General features: G+C 33.7%; 1 protein-coding gene across 1 annotated transcript in view; it reads right to left on the bottom strand.

The window, feature by feature from the left end:
* mAChR-A (muscarinic Acetylcholine Receptor, A-type) overlaps positions 1-11004 on the bottom strand; it is a 398874-nt gene extending 387870 nt beyond the window's left edge. Inside the window, exon 1 of the mRNA XM_089637296.1 lies at positions 10598-11004. The gene's annotated coding sequence lies outside the window, so the exon portion shown is untranslated. The remainder of the gene's footprint in view (positions 1-10597) is intronic.
* Between the last annotated feature and the right edge of the window lie 13336 nt (positions 11005-24340).

Below are 24340 nucleotides of genomic sequence, written 5' to 3'. Positions count from 1 at the left end.
CTAAGCAATTAGGAACTATTTCAATGACATCGTTTACAAACAAATTATTTGGCAATATTTTTCTCCTCTTTTGAACTGGAGCAAAGTTAAATGTGTCAAGCGCTAATAATGTTTAATTTCACAAAATTTTAGTAACTACAAACTTATCTAGTTAGTTAAAACAACAGACACTACAAATTACGGAATAGAGTTTAACTAAAGCAATTAATTACATGTGTGGGTGAGAGTTAGTCGGAAGTCAGACGAGGTAATTTCAAAGTCAATACGCATATTATAATATAACCTATGATATTCAACTTTAAACAGCCAATATTGTAAATTCTGAATCGACACTTCCAATTACCAATAAATCTTCACATTTAATAGTTGACTTAACTTCGGTGATTAATTTATCAAACTTCCGACAAATATTAAGCCATTTTTGAAAGGTTTCGATATTTAGATGGCCCTCTTCGTTAACTGTCGTTTCCGAGTTCAACTGTTCCCAAGTAATATTTATGGACCGAAATGTATATTTTCAATGCTTTAAGATGGTATACTCAGAGAAATACAGAAAATACAAGCATCAAATTTAAGCATGTTCTGATTTCGAAATTTAAATACCCGAGCCACTAAAAGATAATGTTTCAGTATTCTCCAGCTTTCTACATTCATTTTGTAAAATCATCAATTAAAAATACAATATATTTTTTATATATTAGTTTCTATAGTGTTAGATATAAAATTATAAAATATGTTACTTTGTGAGATATATACCGAGAGAATTCTGGTTCTACTTTAGGGAATTGTCCTTCCTTTTTGACTCTCATCCGATAGTACTCGTACTAGAATCGCGCTTAGCGAATATGTCGCTATTTTTAAGGTTAAGCACAATTAATTCCGTTTGCTTAAGGTCCTATAGTAAGAAATATTTAATAAAACTCAGCAAAATCTCTCGACTAATACTTTAGTTGTATTTAAGGATACACATGCTCCAAAAATATTCAATAATTTAACGTTAGAAATAAAATCAATAGCCAAATACGACAGTTTCAGGAAAGCGCTCGGGAATTTTTTGATGTGTGATTGTTATAGTGTTAGTAGCCTATTCCAAGTACTCAGATAGAGGTGTATATATTGTTTATATGCGTGAGGATGCGTCATATGGGTGTATGTATATATGTGTTGTTATATGTATATAGGTATGTCTGCTGCTATATACACATGTGTGCTTGCATGCACACATATTAAAAATTCTATATAGAATTATGTACATTTTTACAATCTAATGCTAATTTACTTCTTTCTCTTTTCGAATTTCTATATTCTACTTTTTATTACAATTTTTCCAAAATTTTAGCTTCATCTATAGTTACTAATTTCATATGTTTACACTAGATTTCATATTTCATACAAAGTAATTACACTCAATCGGTCACCATGAAACAGGCAGCCGCCTAGTATGGTGATTCATTATATCTACTTTATGTAAATTTCAAAATAATGTAACATGTATTAAATAAATAAAAATAAAAAAATAAAAAAACTGTGATTTTTTTCATGCCTATAACATATTAAATAACAGAACAAAACGTTTTTTTTATTATTTTCAGAGCTTATTTTGCGATTTTTTCTATCAAGTGAATTGTATAATGGTTTATTGTAGCTCACAATTCTTGCAACAGGTAAAAATCAGATCAAATCATATCTGCAGATTTTTATTTCTACTGTCAATAAGAATGCATGAGTTCCGTAATTTATTTTGTGCATTTTGTTACTATTTTACCTGTGACGCGAGTGTGAGCGAGCACGAACGCGTCCCCATGCAAACTAGTTAAAAGGGGACAGATATTAATTTTAATTGAGAAAACGTAAGTACCTATGATATACATAATAATTATTTTTATTCATAATAATTTTACTACTGTCTTTTCTACGTAATAAATTTTTTTGTTTGAAAATTATGTTATTTTCATCTTTCTTCACTAAAAACTGTCTTATCTCACCAAAGATTGTACTATCGACTTGGGAGTGGTCTCATTCGATTCACAACGAATAACATAGTAAACAATACCTCACTTGACCTAATTTGTAAACATGTTTTTCAAAATTTCTTGCCTCTCTCTATAGGGGCGTTCTACCACTTTTTATTTATTTATTTATTTATATATATACGCCTAAAAAGGCTTTTACATAGAAGTGATACATGATGCAGTGTACATAGGAGAATATGTATTATACAGGAGATATTGACAGTAAATAGATGTAATCCATTTTAAAGAAGGTACAAAATACACACTTGTAAAATTGTGATTACAAGTATAATGAGAAAATATTAAAAAAATATGAAGCAATAAAACGTAAGAGTAACATAAAGTAAAAAACAAATTACAACAACACTACATATAAGACAAATCATTAAAACTAATTTACCAACGCTACTCTAATTTGTAGGATTCAACAAAGTGTTTGTATAGATTATGCTTAGTTCTATAAATGGAGTCAATAAATAAATCAATAGCACCCCCATACTTGTTGCCCAGATCATGCATCCTATTGGTGAGTGAGTGTGTCTGATAGTTGGTCGAGTATGTGAATGTTATATTTTGTCTTGTATTCCTAGTCGGCACATGTAGTTTTTCAGGCGGAATCTGGCAGATCTTCATTTATATTACTAAGATGAGTCAGTGTTTAACCAAAATTACATGAATGCACGTTTACTTATTTACCAAACCCATTTTACATGCACTACAATACAAATAAGTAAATCAAAAGATATCACAGTTCCTATTATCCAGAATGAATGTTTTAACCTCAACCACTTTGCCATATAGTTTATCCGCAAGGCGATATTACAATTTTCCCGTGAATGTCAGGTAAGAGGTAGGTACGAAGGTATACAACGTGGCACATCATGTCAAAAGTCAAATAATCAAAACGAAGACGTCAGCTTTTCTCGGCTCGGATACGCGGAGGAAAAACACTGCAAATAGTGGTATATTCCGTCAAAATAGAGTAGACGAAAATGGAGTGCGATCGTTGAAATGGTTTTAAATGGCAATACCAAGATGGTTGAGAGGAAAAATAATGTTGGTTTTAAAAGTCACTTTGCTTCAAGACGCTTCGAGTTACTTTTTTCATTTAAAAAAATATATAATATAAGCACGAACTTTTTTCATTTAAAAAAATATATCATATGAAAAATTGAGTTAAGTAAGTATATATTTTTTCTAGTCTTGTCAACCTGTCAGATTCGGAAATCATAAATAAGGTCACTTTTTTTTCTGAAATCGGTGTTGCCATAGTAATGATTGATTTGATTAAACAGGGTGTCCGGAAGAATATTTATTTTCTCTTATAAGGTTTATTATCTCTTTTACTTCTAAAATCACGTAGAATCATCACCTTAAATTAGCGCACTTTACCCCCGGACACCCTGCATTTTTAGATCTTATTGACAGGCTGTACGAATTATGTTAGGAAAAAAAGCTACTCGAATTCTTGCTTTTTCTCTGTCTGGTGAACGAAAAATATCTGCCAAATAAATGGTTTTGATGCTTGCCCAATTTGCTGCCAAATAAGAAGTCGTGGATGTTGGAAGGCTTGGGAGAATAATGCCTATTTTTCTTATTGTTTACTGTTTATTATTTCCTATTATATATTAAATAAAATTCTGGCGGGAAGCTTCTTTTGTTGACCAATATAGGTAGGTACCCATAACTACAAACCGCTGAAGAGAAAAAATGGCAAAAGTGGATTATGGGCGTGTCTCTGTGCCTGAAACTATGATGAAATTAATGAAACATATTTAAATACTTTTTATGTGAATACCACGCAAGAGTCCCAACTGCTCCCAACCGTCTGGGGCGAGTGAGACTATGGCATCCCAATTGGGGTATGTTGTGAGATTGAAGGTTGTGCGGAGGGGAAGGAGACGGGGAAGAACAAGGTGGGTGAGTATATGACTATTCAGATCTAGTCACCAAACAAGGCTAAAGCCATTTCAAGTGACGGTTCAATTCTGAATGGTGGTCTTACACCAGGGCGATTCTTAGTATCTTCTACTCTGGAAAGTTACTTGCGCATGCCGGGATTTGAACCCGCCACCTTTGGATTGCTAGTCAAGAGCCTTACCCCTCAACCACAGAGGCCGTCGAAACGGTGACCGGATAAATCATCACAATGATAATTCATCACATCCTTAAAAAGTTATATAAAGTCATGGAAAGTGATTAAACAAAAACTTTATTAACTGGGTTAAGTAGGTTAGGTTAGGTTTAATTTTTTTCATCGTTTCTAATGACTTTATAACACTTTTTAAAAGTGTGTTGAATTGTCACTGTGTTGAGTTATCATGGAACACTCTTTCTTGAACAAATAATCAATTTTATTAATCTCTCTAAGAACCTAAGAGTCAAATCAAATCATCATATCAATCGTTACACTGCTTTCAAAAGACTGATCCAGATTGTGATTTTACAAAACCAACAGGGGCGTTGCTATAGCATTCACATTGGGCTTGGTTCTAACCTTTTGGGGGAGGCAAGAGAGGAGGGGGTTGGAAAATATAATAGAAAGTTATTTGGGACTTCTACTTACCACAACTTATCATTTACATCACATTGATAAAAGAAAAGGAATGTAATCTACTGCATATCTATCCGCAATGCACTTGTCTCTGCTTCTTATTGTAACGCCTGCTTTGTCATGTTTCCACTATTCCTCTGGTAGATTTGGCTAAATTTTGTAGATATCTCAAATGAAAACACACTTGGGCGAGTTCCTTTTTTTATATATTTTCAAATTCCTCAAAGTTAGTTTGGTAAATTTTATATCTAGAATCATATAAAACAATTAGTCGAGAACGTTTTTTAAATTTTCAACGACAATTTTCAACGACAAGCCTCAGAACAGACTTTGTCTAGTGAGGAGGGTAAGGAGAAAAATCATGTATGTACATAACTAATAATAAATAAACGCCCGGGTTGCCGGCACTGAAATAAAAAAAAAAAAAATAAAATAAATAAAAAAAATGGCTAAAAAAAAAATTACAAGATTTTGACATTTTTAAAAAACTTCCTGGATGGGGAATAATGATGTAAAGATGGTGAACAGGATGAACCGAGGAAAAAACTGCAGGGCGTTTGTCCATAAAAAATTACACTTGAAAAATGCAAGCTTTTTCTACATTTATACATATTGTAACAGGAGCTTACCATCAACACTATAATATTTAAGAAATTTAAATTCCGACATTCAACAAATGGAACGTAATTAATTGATTTAAAATATATTATTTCTAATATTATTTAACTATTTTTTTCATTAAATAAATAAAAATATCCACGCTTTTTGTTGTTTTTGTAAACCGAGAAAAGTCCTATATGAAATCCAATAAAAATCGTTTTCTGTTTTCAGCCATCCTGTAAAGCGGCAAATTATCTCTTTACGACACCTTATAAAATGAGATTTGTCCTGTTCCACATTGAACTCCGCCTACCCCTTCCTGTATTTCCGTTGGGGTCGGGGAAATTGCATTACAGCGATAGCTGGGGTTGGAGAGGATGGAGGCGGAAAGGGAGAAAAACCGATACAACCGCCAAGAAATAACGTCGTTAAAGAGAATGAAGGATTTCCTTCGGTAAATTTCCTCAAGACTGTAAACAGAAATAAAAATATAAGAAAACCCAACTGTTCACAGAACTAAAATGCATTTCTATAAAGTGGATTCATTTTGCTAGGGACTTGCGCCCGCCATATTTAATATTAGTCTTCTGTACGTGGATTTTCGAATAAGATAAACGAGAATACTGTACGGTTCAAATATTGTTTATTTAGAATATTTTTAGGAAATCTACATTATGTATACACAGTTAATATTTAGCTTGGTGTATTTTATGACAATATTTTCTTTTTAATATAAAATGTTTTCGATTTGTAATTTTTCAATATTAACTCCATACAGGAGGCCTTGAATAAAATAATTTCTCATGTTTAAGGAGGGAGGAAACACAAAAGATGGTTTAGTTTTTGTATCATTGAACTATTGTACATATGTATAACGCAGTGTATTTATATAAATTATTTCTCTGAATCATTTCAACTGCACAAATGTCATACATCAATCATTACTGCATATATTTTCATTTTGTATCCCACTCTTGTAAATGATTTGCAATAATTACAGGAAAAATTTGAGTATATGTAGGTATTCATCCTGCAAAAATTGTCGATTTTCACATGACTGGGTATGTTTTTAAAGTTTTGCCCCATAACGTGTGCACTGATCAGGTAATCCGTAGAAGTGTGATCTGTACCGACGTTTAGACTCCTAGACCCCTATACATTTCACCAGAAGTAAAAAAAAATTGTTTATCGGCTCAAGAAAGATATTCGATATTTCAAAATGTTTGATAGATTTCACCAGAAGTAAGAAAAAAAATTTATCGGCTCAAGAAAGATATTCGATATTTGAAAATGTTTGATAGATTTCACCAGAAGTAAGAAAAATTGATTATCGGCTCAAGAAAGATATTCGATATTTGAAAATGTTTGATCGATTTCACCAGAAGTAATAAAAATTGTTTATCACCTAAAGAAAATATTCGATATTTAAATTTTTTTCATAATATCATGATCACATACAAGTATGTTTATACACGGCGAAACTAGTAGTACATGCGGAAAACTGGTGAATCTATATAACATGTGGAGTTGATTTTGTGCCATAACTTTTTTTAATTTGAGCTTTCGTTTTCGAGTAAATCGAATCAGAAGTTGGATTTTTTGGTGATATTTGAAAAGAAAAAGGTTAATATTAGCGAGAGCATTAAATATATTTTTTTTGTAATTAAGTAAGTAGGTATTTAAGTACTAACTTACAAATCTTACGATTTCATAGAATTTTTTTTTTAAATTTGTTTTTATGGTCTCTGTGGTCCAGTTTCCCGTTTGTACTAAGAGTTTTCGGACTCCGTATATTATTGAAAGAGGATGATATTTCGACGGGGAATAGAAGATATTTAAGGATATGGGACGGAAAAAATACGGACACTAGAAAAAATAAATTATTTCTTTATCATCTCCAGCTTTATTTTTTAGTTTTTTCATTATTAAAGGGTTTGACTATCAAAACACCAGCTCTGCAAATAAAACAGAGAAAAAATTAACCCATCATTGTTCATATTGTTAAGTTAATACTGTCCTCACAATCATTTCAAACTTACCCCTGTATTTAAACTATAAATAATGATACTCTAATTTAGTCAATTGAATAATCTCTCTCGTCACTTATTTCAACGCCGTTCCTACACTCAATTATACGACTTTATAAAAAAATACCGCTGTTATGATGAATTAAAACCAGCCAAGGTTAATTCATAGCAACATGCTACCATTATTATTACATCACCAGCCTTGACTCTTTTCATTGTATGTGGAATCCCATTTTCCAACATTGAAAACCCACAACACATAAAATTTCCCATTCTAAAAATGTGTGAAATATGTGAAACGAGAAGAGGTTGTATTATTTTTTGGCTTGTGATATAATTTATTTACTTATTTATTAACGCCCTTTTTCGGGGCTTTTACATGAGAATATTAAGAAATATACATTATTTATTGTAAATAACTGAATTGCTTCATTAACAATATTTTATATTTGTTTAAAGATAAATTGAAGATGTCCACTGACTTGGTGTAATTGTTTCCCTCCATTAGTATTCTGGGCAAAGTGGAATACATATGGTAGTTAGTCCCAGAATTTCTGCACTGAAATAAATCCTGACTGCTAGTATTACGTTGTGGAATCCGAAAGCTTACAATTCTAGCAATACCGGACTATCAACTAAATCATTTAGAATTTTATATAGAAATACCAAGTCAGAATATGTGGAACTACAGTCCATTTTTCTTTTTTTTTGTAACAATAACCTTCTAACCAAATACCTAAAAAAATGTTTTAATAGTTAAAATAATGTTTAAAAGTTTTAATTTTTCGGGTCTCCAAAAAAACGCATCGAATCTATGGATGTGACGTCACTAGGCACCAGTCTCAAAAAACAACTTTTTTTAAACTGGCGCCGTATTTGTATGGGAGTCAAGACGTTTTTTTTATTCTTACGATTACCCGCTTTTAACGTGCAAGAACACTATTTGAAATGTTAGCATCTCATCACTAATCAAAGTTTATCACCTGATAAACAATTAAACGGTGTAAGAATATTTTCGTCGGTTTAAATATGAATGTGGACCAGAGTTACCAATATGTTCTAAGATACCCACAAGAGATGAAAAGATTTTCAGATTCCTCGGATTTGTGCCGATTTTATAAGAGTAGCAAGAAAGCTTAACGTTTAAACTTTAATAATGCTAAATAAATGTGTCAATATCCGAAAAAATTGCTCTCCCCACCGGCAAGGCAAATTAGTCCTGCAGGTTGGGAGACATAACGGTCTATTTTGTCGATGACGGAGATAACCACCGGTAACATAAAAGTTCTTTCCATGATGACCATGTTAGCCAATTTTTGGAACCATCCACAAAGCAATCTAAAGAAATGTGTAGCAATGTACACAACCCTTCTGACCCATAGATAGTTAATTATGAGCAAAACCAAGAAGAAGTCAGTAGGATGTAGTGTATTATTTTAATTGCAATATGTGATGAAGGTACTGTCAACATTATAATGTTGTTATTATTTTATGGTTGACAGTCAGTAACCTAACCTAACCTAACCGGTGTACTTTAAAAGAGCAAGCACAAATTTACATACACATTAATATGGTTAATCGGTTAAAATGAAAGAATGTAATATTACCCCGAAAAGGAAAATAGACAAAATTTTGCTAAGATAACCCAAAAACTGCTGTAAATGAATAGAGAACAGTATTTAGTTTCTTCGAAACTGTTGGTCATGAAATGCATTTTAAAACTAAATGTATTGTTTGAATGAGGATTGAACTGGAGTTGACACCTCTACCAACGTCGCCAAACGCCGGTTGAGTAGGACCGACAATTTTTTCGTATATAAACTGCCGAAATGTCATCAGATTTCATGTACATGTGATTATATTTAGCTATTAGAAGTCGGTTAATTTTCATTACGATTGCATTCTTTCATTAGCGATAGCAAAAGTGAAATTCAAACAGATATTAAAAAATCGAGTCACTTTGCTTAGAGAGAGAGATTGATTGCATTTTTTTCCTTATATTCTGTTTACAATTTTCTTCGTGGATAAACACGTATTAATTGTGTGTTTTTACCTGAGTTATGTTGTAAAAACGCGTGATTAAAAAATACGTTGCGATAGCTCAGTTTAAGATAATATGTATAGTAATGAAATAATTAAAAACACTTTGTTTTTAATTATTTAATTACTGAATTTTCATTGAACCCGTGCCTTCTGATGTCCAATCAGATGCTCTGTAACCACTGAGCTATGTCGGTTAAAGTTAAAGTTGGTTGTTTACAGGTGGAAAAAATATTATCAGCGGTAATTGTTGATTGAGGTACTAGTACATATTAAATCATTTGGCGGGTCGGAAATAAGCCGACATAGCTCAGTGGTTACAGAGCACCTGATCGGATATCAGAAGGCACGGGTTCAATTCCGTTGGCGGCATTTATTTTCACTATAAATATTTGAAAATCAAACGTGAATAATTTCACGTAGGAATATGTCGCATCGTATCAGAAACAAGAGAAATACGTTTTCTTTATGAAACATCTATAAGTTTAAATTCGTATCAATTCAATTAAATACGTGTGAACGCGATGGTAATAAATTAATTGTGTCCGCATTTAATCATAAGTACACATTTCATCACAGGCTTGTGATTAAATCATTATGAAGAATGGTGTTTGGAATGCGCGTGTATCTTCATGAATACGTACTTCTGAATATTACATAAAAGTAATAATATTCACTAGCACCCTTGAAAAAAATTCTTTTCCCGACAATTTCATAAGAATTTAAATTTTCATAGGTACCTAACTTAAAAGATTTATTTCGGGACATGCAAGTACCTACCGATACGTAAAATTTAATAATCTTGGTGGTGCAGATCACCACACTTATTAAATTTATGCATTCGGGGCATCGCTATTGTGGATTTAGTAAAAACAAAACTTTGAAAATGTATATACGAACTTTTATTCAGAGCCTAAAGGTGTATAGCTATTTGATTTTGACGTGTTACATCACACACTTTAGATATAATAGTTCCTACGTGTTGCCTATAATATCATAAACGCACCTACAAATTATCACGTGCAAGATCATATATTTACGTTATATCTCAATACGTTTAATCGTGCATTTGTGTTAAGCATGGAAAATGTAAAGTTTATATCTATTTCCGTTTATTTAATAAGTTATATATTTCCGATGTACGCATATTTATCAAAATCAAAATCGGTGAATGTTGCGTACCATTTTTATGGAAAATAGGTTGTAACTACCGGCTTATTTTAAAATTCTATTCGGTTCTTAAATTTGGAAGAGGTAAAACAGGTACCTACCTATACATATAAATGTTCACAGGCTCTTTGAAATGTCATTGACATAACACGGTTTATTTGCAATAAATTTTAGAATAAGGCTAGCAGACTTACCATAGATTTATCGCAGCCTCTTTCAGGGGGGAGTTCTTGCATGATAAACCTTGAATTTCAGGAGTCAAATCACAAACTCGGAATCTTGACTTTGGTTTAAATCTCAAGTTCATTACTGTGTCGGCATCCACACATCTGCGGTGACTGTTTTTCTCACTCATCATAACTATTAGCCTCTAACCGCACGAGACATTATTAAATTTTGCCGCTTACTTCAATCACAACGAATTAAATTAAACAACTACAGTTTCATGAAAAAAAAAGTTAAAAACACTAAAATCTTCATGATTATTTTTTCATCTGTTTTAATGGAATCGTTCACAGTAATTTTATTTAAAAAAATAATAGCATCTTCAGTAGGTACGAAAAAATAATTTTCCCGCTTATCACGGAATAATCATACGGAGTTAACTTACTGAGAGAGATTCTTCTCAAGAGTGGGTAGGTACCCCCAGCACGCGCGTGAAATAAACCACATTGCGATGGTGGTAAAACTGTTTAGTAATTTAAAAAGCACTCTGTGAACGTTGCGTATATTATGGATCGAAATTTTTTGAATTTGGAATTAGTGATGTCGCGTCCATAGATGAAACAGGAACGCCTTTTTTTAATATCGCTCGCGGCAATTGATCGCGGCGTGTTCGCGGCAGGGGCGTCCATTCACTGGCCCCGGAGCGGCCCATTCACGTAGGGGGGGGGCGCGGCTGCGCGTGGGGCCCGCGGCCCGCGGACCGCGCGCATGCGCCCCGTCGCGGCTCGCAGCATCCCCGGACGAAATGGTTCAAGACTGTATCACACGCACGCTTCCCCTGATTCACGGGAAAATCCATTCAACGTATGGAATGGAAATCTCTGGAATGATTTACTCATGAACTAACCAACTTTTTTTTGCCAACACATTCATTGTGCAAGAATCCTGCTAAAATTATGTGCCTATATAATTTCCATTTAATTTTTGGTATCTCACTGACAAACAGACCCAAAATAAATCGAAAATATATTTGCGTTGGTATATCGACGTACTTATGATCGAATTATGTTTGCCCTCTAAATCTTACCTAAAAAAAAGGTGTAAAGCGTATACGGAGAAATAATAGTATTGCTGATTTATTAAAATCCGGTTAAAAGCGGGATTGCAGACCGTTTTCATTTAAACGTTTAGTACATCCCTAATATATAGGAAGACGTGTTCAAGCACCTGCATTTGTCCTGATAATATACAATAACAAAATGCATAAATTTTAGAATGCTTATGAACACATGTTCCTACATCGCGATAACACATTCGTGTTTTACTGAAAGTTTATTAAGAAACATATTAATTAATTCGTTAAAGGCCTGCAATCCCGTTTATAACTAGATTATGAATCATTTGAAGAGATTCTTAATAAATTAGCAATATTTTATATCAGTAAGTTTTCTTCGTGTTGATGGAAATAGCTATATCAACATGCTAATGATTGCATTCTGTATGCCCCTTTTAATCTATCATAACCTAACCTAACACAAACTTTATAGCGTATTTTGGATCGGCTAAATAAAGCAATAAAACATTCATGAAGAACAACTTATGTTTTAAATATCACTTTTTTTGAAAAGGACCGCATATCCAGAAACACGTGAATTAGCAAAATCAAATGACTTTTATTATTAAATAAATACCCGCCATAAAACTTCTTCTGTCTTATAAATATATCGATATATTTACAATTTAATAAATATGCATTCTAGAAGTCATTTAACTTCTTTTTTTAATTAACCATTGTTTTCTACATACTCTCTGACCACAATTATTGATCTTACGCCAATCAATAACATTTATTATTACATGTAATCAGACATTCTAGAACGCCGTAACATCGTAATGAAATGATTTTAATATACATAAGAAAATTAATCTTACTGAAAAATTAAGAATCTTTTCTCTTATCAAGCCTTATTTTTTCGGAATTTCTAAACCAACGCATCTATTTTCAGTTATTTACGTGATTTCTATCAAGAGCCATAGAGTTTTTACGACATATCTTTGCAAAGAAAACTAAATGGTAAATAGTAGCGAATATTTTCAGGTCACAAAGTTTATTCCATCACGAGTTATAGAACTTTGAAAATTCAAAAATAAATACGCCCTACGACTGTTGTTTGTTCCACGTAAAAAAAGATTCAGAAAAAAACAATTTTGAACTCGTAAAGCTGGTATATAAAAATACTAATTTTACAACCCGGCTTCGTTTGATTCATAAAAATCTAAAAAGGACTTAAAGAAATTTTAACTTTACACGCGGAGTATTTACTTTCGTCAATTTCCATAACCATTTGATAGTATTATTATCTTAACTAATGTACATTTAGGATTGTTGTAAACGGAAGTGGCGCCCTCTATTATTTTCAAAAAGAACCGTTGAAGTTTTCAAACCGCGGCAGTGAGTTTTTATCTGCTAGTATTAAACTATATCAATATAATGTGAGCAACTGCTGAAATCCTTAAAACCCATAAAGTAGGTACCCGGTGAACGCCGGGTGCTTTGTTCCGCCGAGACGCTAAGCGAAGCGGCTAAATAATAGCTCTTGTAAAACGGTCTCCGCTTTTCACCTCCGCGCACCGCCCGAAGGGAGAAACTAGAATTTATATTATAGGTAGATTCCTCTTCCATTTTGCAAGCGTGCGTCAAGACAGTGTTGTGTGGCGGTCTATCCTCTCTGTCTATCCCTGCGGAGAAACGGCATGATAGATAGTTAGTTAGTTGGTTTAGTCAGAAACGTGATAAAAATATTTGAAACCGCGTGAAGACTGTTTTAAACAAAATATCACGTTTTGGATCATTTATTTGTACAGAAAGTAAAAAAAAATGTAATTTGATTCATTGATGTTTGGGGTATTATGCCGTGTCGCGCTTCGTCCTCCTCTAACCAAAGTACCGGACAACTTTGCGGTGTCCATCATTAAGATGAAAAATGAGTATTGCTAATTTAAGAAGCTCTTCTCGGTTAAAAACGGGATTGCAGGCCTTTTCCAGAAAAACTTAATACATCGGAACACGTGTTCACACACCTGCCTTTGCCTTGATAATATACAGGATTATTTTCACTCGCTGTCCCTGGTAAGACGAACGTGTTGTTTGTACAAATCGAAAGTTTTATTCCGAGATTGATGAAATTTTGCACACTTGATTTTTTTTTTTAAGATTTCATAAAAACACCCCCCATCCTATTTTCCCATCGGGGGGCGCAGGGGACTTCAGCTAGTTATGAATAAAATATATGAATAGTACCTATCCGTATAATATACGAAGACGATGCCTGGCAAGATGAAAGGTTCTAAGGTTCACAGTTCACAGAAAAGAGCTTACTAGGGGGATTTTTCAAGACGGATAAGACAGGCCTACCTATAGCGACCTATTCACAGCATGTCCGCGGCAAACAGTACGAATCCGTACGGAGTGCTCGGGCTGGTATCAACTCTGCTCTGTGAAGTCGAGATGGATACATGCTTTTGCCGTTTGCCTACTGCAAACAGATCAGGAATTTTTGTTATTTTTTTTTGGGGTGTTATGTCGTGTTGCGCTAACTCCTTCTTTAGCCAACGTTTCGGACAACGTTACAGTGTCCATCATCAGGGCAGATGTGTAGATGAGTTAGCGTAACACGGCATAAAAAAAAATAACAAAAATACTTTTGGCCGTGAAAATCTTAAATCATATTAGATCAGGAATTAATTCTCGACAAAAAATGCAATTTAGTGACGATTTTTTTTATTATAATGAAAGAAAAACAGTACAACAAAACGAGTGGTGTGTTTATAAAAATTATTTTGTTTATTTCGACGTTAGCGCGATTAACAGCAAGCCACTTGCAAAAATGTGAATATTCTTATACCTCCACGAATAAATTATGTAATAGGCTCAAAAACCGCTTGACAAGCGGAGTCTAGAAACGCTCCACTATAACGCAAATGTGGTTTTTGGATAATTTTGTAAAAAATATTAGAAATGGTCATGCATTTACATTTTTTTCAGTTCAGAATTTCAATTGATTATATAAATTATGTCAGATTGATGAATCAAACCTGGTTGTGTTACACAGAGTCATTAACAACTTAATTGACAGTCCTGCCATCGTTGCCACTATTAAATTCCATGTGTAAACTAGGAATGCAATACAAAATATAACATTCTTCTGCAATACATACACAACCAACTATCAGACACATTCACTGACCAATAGGATGCATGATCTGGGCAACAAGTATAGGGTTACTATTGATACATTTATTGACTCCATTTAGCACTTTGTTGTATCCTGCAATTTAGAGTACCGTTCGTAATGTAGTTTTAATGATTTGTATTATATATAGTATGTTCTAGTTTCTATAATATGAAATGTTACTGTTACATGTTTTACTAATATTATTTTATATTCATCAGCTTTGAATGATTTGTATTATTTTCGATAGATTACTAGATATATTCTGTTTTAAACTGCATGTAAAAGCCCGACTGGGCGTAAAACCAATAAAATTAAAATTTAATAAAAATTGCTCGGTCTGCCACTCATCATAGACATACAGGCCGAGACAAACGTCACAAGCATAGCACGTCCGTCGGATAAACCATTCACACTATGTAGGAAAAACGTGGTCATGGGTCGCCCTGTGACGTCATGCTTATCCGGACATGCTCGCCTGTGAATAGGCCGCTTACCTCAGGCACACATCACCTCCACCCCTCCGCAAACCCCATACAGTGCCAAGACGAATATTACGTTGATTGTCATCTCAGTCAAACCAAAAATAAAATTAAAGTTTTAAAAAATATTTAAAAATTTATTCTAGAAAAAAAAACTCTGTTTTTAAATGCTTCACTCCAATCAACCATAATTAAGTCTAAGGATCGAACAACACAGAGCAAATGAATCACAGACATAGGAATTAATAGACGAGAAGATAATGGCGAGGGGTAAAATCAACTGTTGAAGAACGAAGGGAGTAAGGCTGACTGTGATTCGTCAATAAATCAATCTGACAGTAAATAGGCATCTCGCATTATAATATCACCATTTACTTCTTAAAAGTAAAACCTGCTTTTGAATGAATAGACATTTTTACATGGGAGCGCAAATTACTCGCCACGTTATGAACAAATTTGCGAAGTCCAAATTCGGCAAAAAAATTCGGTTCTATTTTCAGAGTCGAATATTTCGTTTAAGTATTTAGTTTAAGACACTTTTATAAATGTTCATAATTTACTTCCCAGCAACCAACCAGCTTTGTGTTTCGCGTCCAGACGTTTCTCGATGTGATGGTATATGTTTCTAAAACTGATCTATATTATACGATGTGAATATGCTTAAAATAAAGTAAAATAATGCTTATATATGGAATGTAATACGACAATTGGGTTTATTCTCTTTTTCACATCTATTTTTACAAGTTTTCATAGTACAAGTCAACATTTTGCCGTGTTATTTCGTAAAATGAACCGATGATGCCTCGACCATAGTTCGCACAAGAATGATGACGTCACGTTTTCAAATTTCACTTGAGGCCATACGCGAGCACAGCCGGCTCCAATGGAACCGGTATGGGGAGTGGGGATAATACGCTTTTAATCACTTAGGGCAGGTCTACTAATATTCATATGTCTATGAAATGAATGCATGTTTATCCCTCGGTGAGACATCTCTTTATTTTCTGTGCCTTTATATCTCTCGTATATTGTTATTTTTTAATGTTAAACTAATGTTTATAAGGGTTCCATGATAACTCAACACAGTGACAATTTAACACACTTTTAAAAAGTGATATAAAGTCATTAGAAACGATGAAAAAAAGTTTTTTAACCTAACCTACATAACCCAGTTAATAAAGTTTTTGTTTCATCACTTTCCATCATATATAACTTTTTAAAGGTGTGATGAATTATCATTGTGATGATTTATCATTGTGATGATTTATCCGGTTACCGTTTATAAGACAAGGTTTTATGCATAGCGTAAAGGATAACAAATAATTATAAGCAATAGGTAATTAGTCGCCATAAATATCAATACAAATTAAAAATATCTCCCGAGTAAAAATAAATGCCGCCAACTGGAATTGAACCCGTGCCTTTTGATTTCCGGTCAGGTGTTCTGAAACCACTGAACTATGTCGGCTTATTTCCAACCCGCCAAATGATTCAATATTTAAAAATGAGAGTTGTTTATATTTTATTTTAATTTATTTGGTTTTACACCCAGCTGGACTTTTACATGGATTATAACAGAATGTACAGACATTGAGATATTGAAAATTATACACAAAGTTTTTGAAGCAAAAAATAACATTAAACTGACCAACTAAATATGAAATATTATTAGTAAAATATGTAACAGTAACATAAAATAAAATAGAAACTAGAAAAATAATATATATAAGACAAATCACTAAAACTAAATTACTAACTCTTCTATAATATACAGGATTTAATACATAGATTACGTTTAATTCTATAAATGGTGTATAAATATATCAATAGTTCCAAAACTTGATAATATTATCTTCAATGATTAAATATTACAATTAGGTTTTTTCAAGAATTCCAACTGTCTCCAACCGTCTGGAGCCAGTGAGACTATGGCATCTCCAATTGGGGTATGTTGTGTGACTAAAGGTGTTGGGGAGGAGAAGGAGATGGGGAAGAGGAAGAAGAAGTCAAGTACCTGGCTATTCATATCTGGTTGTCAAACACAGCTTTAACCATTTCAGGCAACGTTTCAATTCTGAATGTTGGTTTTATACCATGGCGATACTGAAAGTATCTTCTACTCTCGAACATACCGCAAGTATACTTCATATTATTTTTAATGAATAAATTGTGAAATAACACGAATTCAGGGTTGATCAAAGTAAAACGAACTGTAAGCAGAATTCTTGCCTGAACAGACTATGCAATAATTACAATAGCGTATTATCTAAGGTTGATATTTTCAGTTGCGAACTTACCAAATACAAGAGGTCCATAAAAGAATATTTCTCTGATAGTTTGTGAATAATGTTTATATCTCTATTGTTAATATCTTTATTATAATTTGATTTATATCTATAACCTCTCTCCATGGCTATAAATGTATTGTTTTGTAAATTTTTCGTTTTATATAATCTTTTGTCTTGTATAATTTTTTTAATTCATATTCCTTTCTCACAAATTTAAATTATGCTGTCTCAGTTAAAGTCACAAGGAGGAAATCCATAATTGGTTTTATTTTACTAATAACACTTATGTACAAACTGATTAAATGTAAACTGTCGATTTCCCAAAAAATGAATAAATAAATAAAAATTTATTTGCGCACGCCGGGAATTGATCTCGCTACCTTCGAATTGCTGGTCGAAAACCTTACCCCACGACCGCGGAGGCCGTCAATAATTTATAAGCTTCAATAAGTTAATCCTAATTGATTTAATTGAATATCTAAGTACTAATTACGCTCTCCCTCTATCATTCAACGACGAAAAGAAATAAATAAATTAGAAAGTTCCGGCTCGTTGCAATTTTAATTACCCTTTGCCAGTTGCAATAACGGTCTTTATTGGAAGGAGTTTTCCTGATAAATGCCTCTTGGGGAGAATTACCGATTAACACATTAACCCGGAGGTTGAACGGAAAATAATTCTTGCTAAGAGGAAAATAAATAAAGGGCAATAAAGGAATGAAATTACAAAATTACAAAGTGAATTTATTTGGTTACTGATGTCATAAAATGTAAGCCTTTAATCATGTTTTTTATTCGTCGCGTTGTTGTTATATCTTTTATTATAGAGGAAGGCATTAAAATATATCTAAATATTGGCGATGTAAAAACTAACATTTACACCTAACCTGGTTTTAGTTTCATCACTTTTCATGAGTTGATATCACTACTGTGTGTTAAATTGTAATTTTGACGATTTATCCGGTCACCAAAATTCAGCGGAACCCCTCCCCCGTTGTTCCGGTTCAATATGGTGGCCCTGTTGGATACTACCTTTTTATCCCGCCAGAGTTCGCATGAGTGTAGATGCTTCTAAGATCTGTCATATCTGATTAATCAATCGATATAATCGTACCTACCGGCCTTTTTTATGTAAATACCCCGTAAGAATCCCAACTGCTTCTAACCGTCTGGAGCCAATGAGACTATGGCTTACTCAAATATATGTATGAGTATGTTGTGAGGCTGTAGGGTAGTTGGGAGTGGAAGTATAAGGAGGAGGAGAGGAAGAGGAAGGTGGGGGTGTACCTGGCCATTCAGATCTGCTAACCAAACAAGGCCAAAGCCATTTTAAGCAACCTTTCAATTCTGGACGGTGGTCTTACACCTTGGCGATACTGAGAGTATCTTCCTCGACCTCGACCACCGAAACAGTCATTGTTTATACATTTACATAATATGATTACAACCATATCGAATTTCATATTTCTGCTGCAGCTGTTCTGTCAGCTGCAGCTCGTAAGTAAAGTATTTTTAGCACAAGATGGGCAAAAATGTAAGTGACATCGAAACGTACAATAATGTTCGCAAGTCCTCTTAAATGAAATCGAACAATTACTTAGTTGCACACAACTATGCAGAATCCAGACATGCAATGATGATTTGCATCGATAATGGCAGACCACACGAAGGTGTTATCGCAGCGGATGGGGAGTTAAATAGATTAACTTCAGATGAACAAAATCGCAACCGAGTTCTTCAGTTGTTTTTGGAATAAGACAAACAAACATTTAAATGTACGTTGTAAAATTTCGAGTAACATAAATTGAGAGAAGAACCCTGTAGCCATTGCCAATATTTTCAAGATGCACTTCTTTATTCCAGCACCGTTCACTTCTTCAAACGAAATACCTTCAACTACATATGAAAAAATCGATCTGTCGATCACCGAGAACATGGTAATAGTGGCAATAGGCCACGTTAAAGCTGGAACATCTGCAGGATATGTTGGATTGAGCATTGAGCACGTCCATCATGTCCTGTAGATGAGAGCCATTGTGCGACTACTGGCGACGTTGTTTAAAGTCATGATAAAAAAAATGGATATTTGCCTAAAGACATGAGAAAAACCGTAATTATACCTATTGTAAATTCTAAATTATCAGACATTACTGTGCAAGAAAATTACCGTCCAATATCCATTGCCACAACTTTTGCTCGAATATTTGAACGCTTGATACTACATCAGGTTGGACCCTACCTAGCAAATATTTACAATCAAATGGAATTTAACCTTTAACTATGGACGTGAAAAAAAAATCACACTCCCATGGACATCGGGTCACACAGACCCCTTCATAAAATTCTTCTAATTTTCAAACCTGGACCAATCTGACTTTAGCAAGGAGTTTATATGTATAAAGTATTTATAAATAAAAGATTGAATAATAAAAATAATCAACTTTTATTCATATTTTAATAATTATCTCCAAATTTAACTAACCTAGTCAGTTTTCAGTCTTAATTGACTTGAGATCATATTAAGGCTCTTTAATTATAGTAGGTATTACAAAAATCAAAACCAATAATTTTTCCTAGCTAATAAAAGAAACGGTAACAAAAAGTCATAAAAAAAACTTCTGAAAGAAATAAAATAAAAATTCTCACAAGGATCAAACTTATGTAAAATTACTGGCACTCAGAACATAGAGGCTTGGAACACTGAAGACAAACTGGCTTACAGGCACGGGTTGTCTGTCTAGAGAGCTTTGATGGGCAAAATCTACATCTTTTACGATTTTAAGGACCAACTTCTTCAGCCTGTATTGCCGCTGGGGGCACATCTGCACCTAATATTCGAGTAATTGTCGACCTCAATTCTCTAGGCAACTTTGTGCATAAAACTCGTCTTTGAACATGTGGCAGGACTAGAGACCGCGCTAAAGTTTTCAAAAAATCACCTATTTCTATTTTCTTTTCCTGCTCCTGATTGAACAAGACGTAAGCATTTACTCCACTTAAATCTAGAACAAATTAAAAAAGTTTGTAATACTAAAATGTAAGAAAATTATAGTAGACGGGTCACATAGGTCCGAGTATATTTGTATGGAAATTATAGTCAACGGGTCTCCCAGGCCCTGATCAGACTTTAAATGATTATTTCTCACGTAATAAGTGCCGGATGACGCGACCTTCTCCCTCCTTGGTCATAACACAACTAAAACTGAAGCTACTGAGACGCGCGGGGATGGCACGCGCGGGGAAGGTGTTTATTCCGAGAAATTGAAGAAGGGGTTGGGCCTCTGAGACCCGACCTCCATAGTTAAAGGTTAAAAGTGAGTGCTTAACAGACACAGCGATTTTCTGCGTGAAAAAAACGCTGGAATACTATAAAAAGAGAAGAACTACAAGGTACGCCTATTTCCTGATTCCGTCAGAGATCGTACACATTTTAGACACTTGGCACCTGCAGCAAGAAAACATTGTACAATGGAAAGACTGACTGTCTGAACCATTCTACTTAAAAAGTAGTGTCAGGGGAGGATGTATGTCTTCAGCACTATTTAACGCATATATGGATGATCCCACTCACATACTAAATAGTGCTGGGGTAGGCTGCTACATCGGAGGACACTGTGGTAATAATGTAAGTTATGCAGATGACATGCCATGTCTTTGCAGCCCACGTATAAAAATAATGCTATTCCTTACATTTTGTACGTCCTTTTATACGTGAAAGCTCTGGGCCAACTTTAAGAAGAGCAGCATGGAAAGGCTACGCGTGCAGTATAATAACGCCTACCTCATGATGTTTGGCCTTCCCATATACTGCAGTGCTTCCAACATGCTCGCGGAAGGGCTAGTACCGGGTTTTTCATCCCTCATAAGAGTCCGGGTTGCAGGTTAGCAGCAAGGGAGAAGACAAACAACTCCAAAAATGTCATAGTCGTGGAAGTCCAGATTCAAGCATTGCAGCACACTGGAGAAAGGTGTAAGCCCGTCAATCTAATGTTAAAAAAATTTAAATAAATTGTTAGTTACTATTATTGTATATAATCGCTATCCTACTGTAATATTTTTGTATTATTATTGTACAGGGTTTTCCAATAAGAGATATTATTTTGATATTCAATCGTAAAAGATCAATGGTTTCGTTTCTTGTGTGGCACGTAGCGCCGTCTTGTTGAAAGTAAACGTTGTCCAGATCAATACCATCCAATTCCGATAGCGCAATCCATTCACCGTAACTGTTGCTCCAGCCTCATTTTCGAAAAAGTAAGGTCCAATGACTCCGCCGGACCATAAACCGCACCAAACAGTCACACGTTGAGGATAGAGAGGCTTTTCAACAATAACTCTTGGGTTTTCCGAGCCCCAGATGCGACAATTTTGCTTGTTGACGAAGCCACCGAGGTGGAAATGGGCCTCATCACTCAAGATGATTTGCATTTGATTCACTCAAGTGAATTTTAATAATTTCAATGCATTGTTGAAGCGTGTATCGTTCCATTTTTATTAATAATGAGAAAAAAAAATTTTGGACAGTTCATTGCTTTTGAACAATTCATTTATACTTGATATTATATTTCATTAAAAAAATACAATTGATGTTACACAACCTCCAGATTGAAAAGCCGATATATTTTTATGCACAAAAAGGTTGATTTTAGTATTCTCCACAGTGAAAACTAATTTCGTTAAAAATAATTGTGTATTCAGAATTCGTTACAGAGAACGTAGTGGGGCTGGTTTTTTGTTACTTTTGTAACCGGTTCCCGATGAGCATCTCTGGATATAAGAAATTCTATCCACCGATTTTCCCATGTTCCCAGGCGTAGTTCAAAAATTTTGCAAGCTAAATTATTCAAAATATTTCGAAAGGAACCGGTTCCAAAAATAACCGGTTCCTCAGAAGATCACTGCCGTGATGTTATGCCCAAAATTTTTATTTCCCTAGATTTCAGAATGACGTTGTATGAGATGCTCAAAAAGAAATCGGTAGACTTTTCAAACAGCTCTTACCCTTAATCATTAATGAATATTACCGGAGACACGTACCTACGACGGCAATCAACTGTTATTTTTTTATTCTGGTTTTTCTTTTATTGTAAGAAACTTGTTCTAAATAGGGTCAAAAAGTCTGTACCCCAGTGAGAATCGAATTTGGCTCATCTAGCCCGATGTCAGATTGTCATTATTGTGAAGAAAAAAAGGGGGAATCTTCGCCTTTCCGCCCAATATAGGATAAAATCTTTTCCACCTACATTTAATCGACAAGCAACTACTAAATATATTTGTAATAAGTTAAGATTTATAACACTTGACTCTTAAGTTCAGCAAAATTAAAATTATATGTTGTTACACCTTAAAATTGAGGGAAAAAACACAGAATCTTTGTTTAAGTTTCCATCATAAAATATGATGCAGAGATAATTTAAAAAATCATTACATTTTATTTAAAAGCCGATTCTAATGTTGCGCAAGATTGAAAACTTAACATGTAATTATAATAAAATGGCCAAACGTAATCTTTTTTATCTATTTTGTAATAGTTAAACGAATCACGATAGGAAATTTAATTATAAAAACCACTCCAATAGTGTTTTGCGATTGCATTTTTGCCAGCTAATGATAAATTTACATTGGTTTTTTTTAAAATAAAAAATAAATTTACGGGGACTTACAGGCAATTTAAATATATTCTTGCTTGATTAATATTGTACTGTTTCCGTAGACTACTGCTTGGTGAGGGGCAGCGAGGGGCGTGTTATAAACTCGTTCGAACAAGTTTGAAGCAGTTTGTTTACTATTTACATTAAAATAGATTTATGGCGGCTCTTCTATGGAGGTCATTTGGTCAATGACTCTCCAAAAATATGCTACAATATTATTAAATTTGCAAAATATAGATTTTTAAAACTACCCGATTATTAATTTAGCTTGAAATATTCGTGCGGAATCGTAGTAATAGCGGGTTCCAGTGCCATCTAGCGTCCAAATGAAAAGCTATTGCATATACCAACCGTGGGTCACTTTAAATTTTGTCCCCCAACTATATCCTTTCTTTCTCTCTGCCATAAAGACAAAGGAGGTAAACACTATCATGTCTGGCGTATGACGTCTGACGTATCATACAAATTTATAGAGAATCTGCGACTTAAGATTAAGGTATTGGAGGGAGATTACAAAAAATGTCAGTCGAAAGTTTTTGGAATGATAAACAATAGCCATCAATTTTTGAGAATTTGGGAATGTGAGTGGTTTATTTATGGTAGCCACATTAAATATAAGTTCTCGAAATTATGTTTATTACTGTTGACGTAAATTGCATGGATTTATTTAAAATGTTGAATTCTGTGGATATCGTATTGAAAGAAATCGCAAACAATTAATTCATTGAATCATGACAAACATTTTCAAGTAAAGTTTCAATTAGTTTCTGTTACGGAAGATAAAAACAAAGAGATTAAAAAGCATATTTTAAAACAAAAAGTTATAATTTTTGTAATGTGTTTTTGTGTGCTATAAAATGAACGTATAAGTACTTTTGCCTTCATTGTTTTTTTTCAACTCAACTTATAAACAATGGACAGAGATTGAAGTTAGTGATTTTAAAACATTTTAATAGGAAAAGAAAATAAAAACATGAATTCTTTATATGTGTAAATAATTAGATAAATAATCTTAAATTAAACAATTTTGGAGTACCTCCTTCCACGGTGAGTACTTTTATAATATTAACAACGCATTAGCAAAATGTATTAACATTTCAAATACATTTTTTTCGATTAA

The sequence above is a fragment of the Hesperophylax consimilis genome, chromosome 11, assembly GCF_061612785.1.
Source record: "Hesperophylax consimilis isolate HC1 chromosome 11, BYU_Hcon_1.0, whole genome shotgun sequence".
Classification (NCBI taxonomy): domain Eukaryota; kingdom Metazoa; phylum Arthropoda; class Insecta; order Trichoptera; family Limnephilidae; genus Hesperophylax; species Hesperophylax consimilis.
Note: the sequence above shows the minus strand (reverse complement) of the source record. Positions and strands in the feature narration are given on the sequence as shown.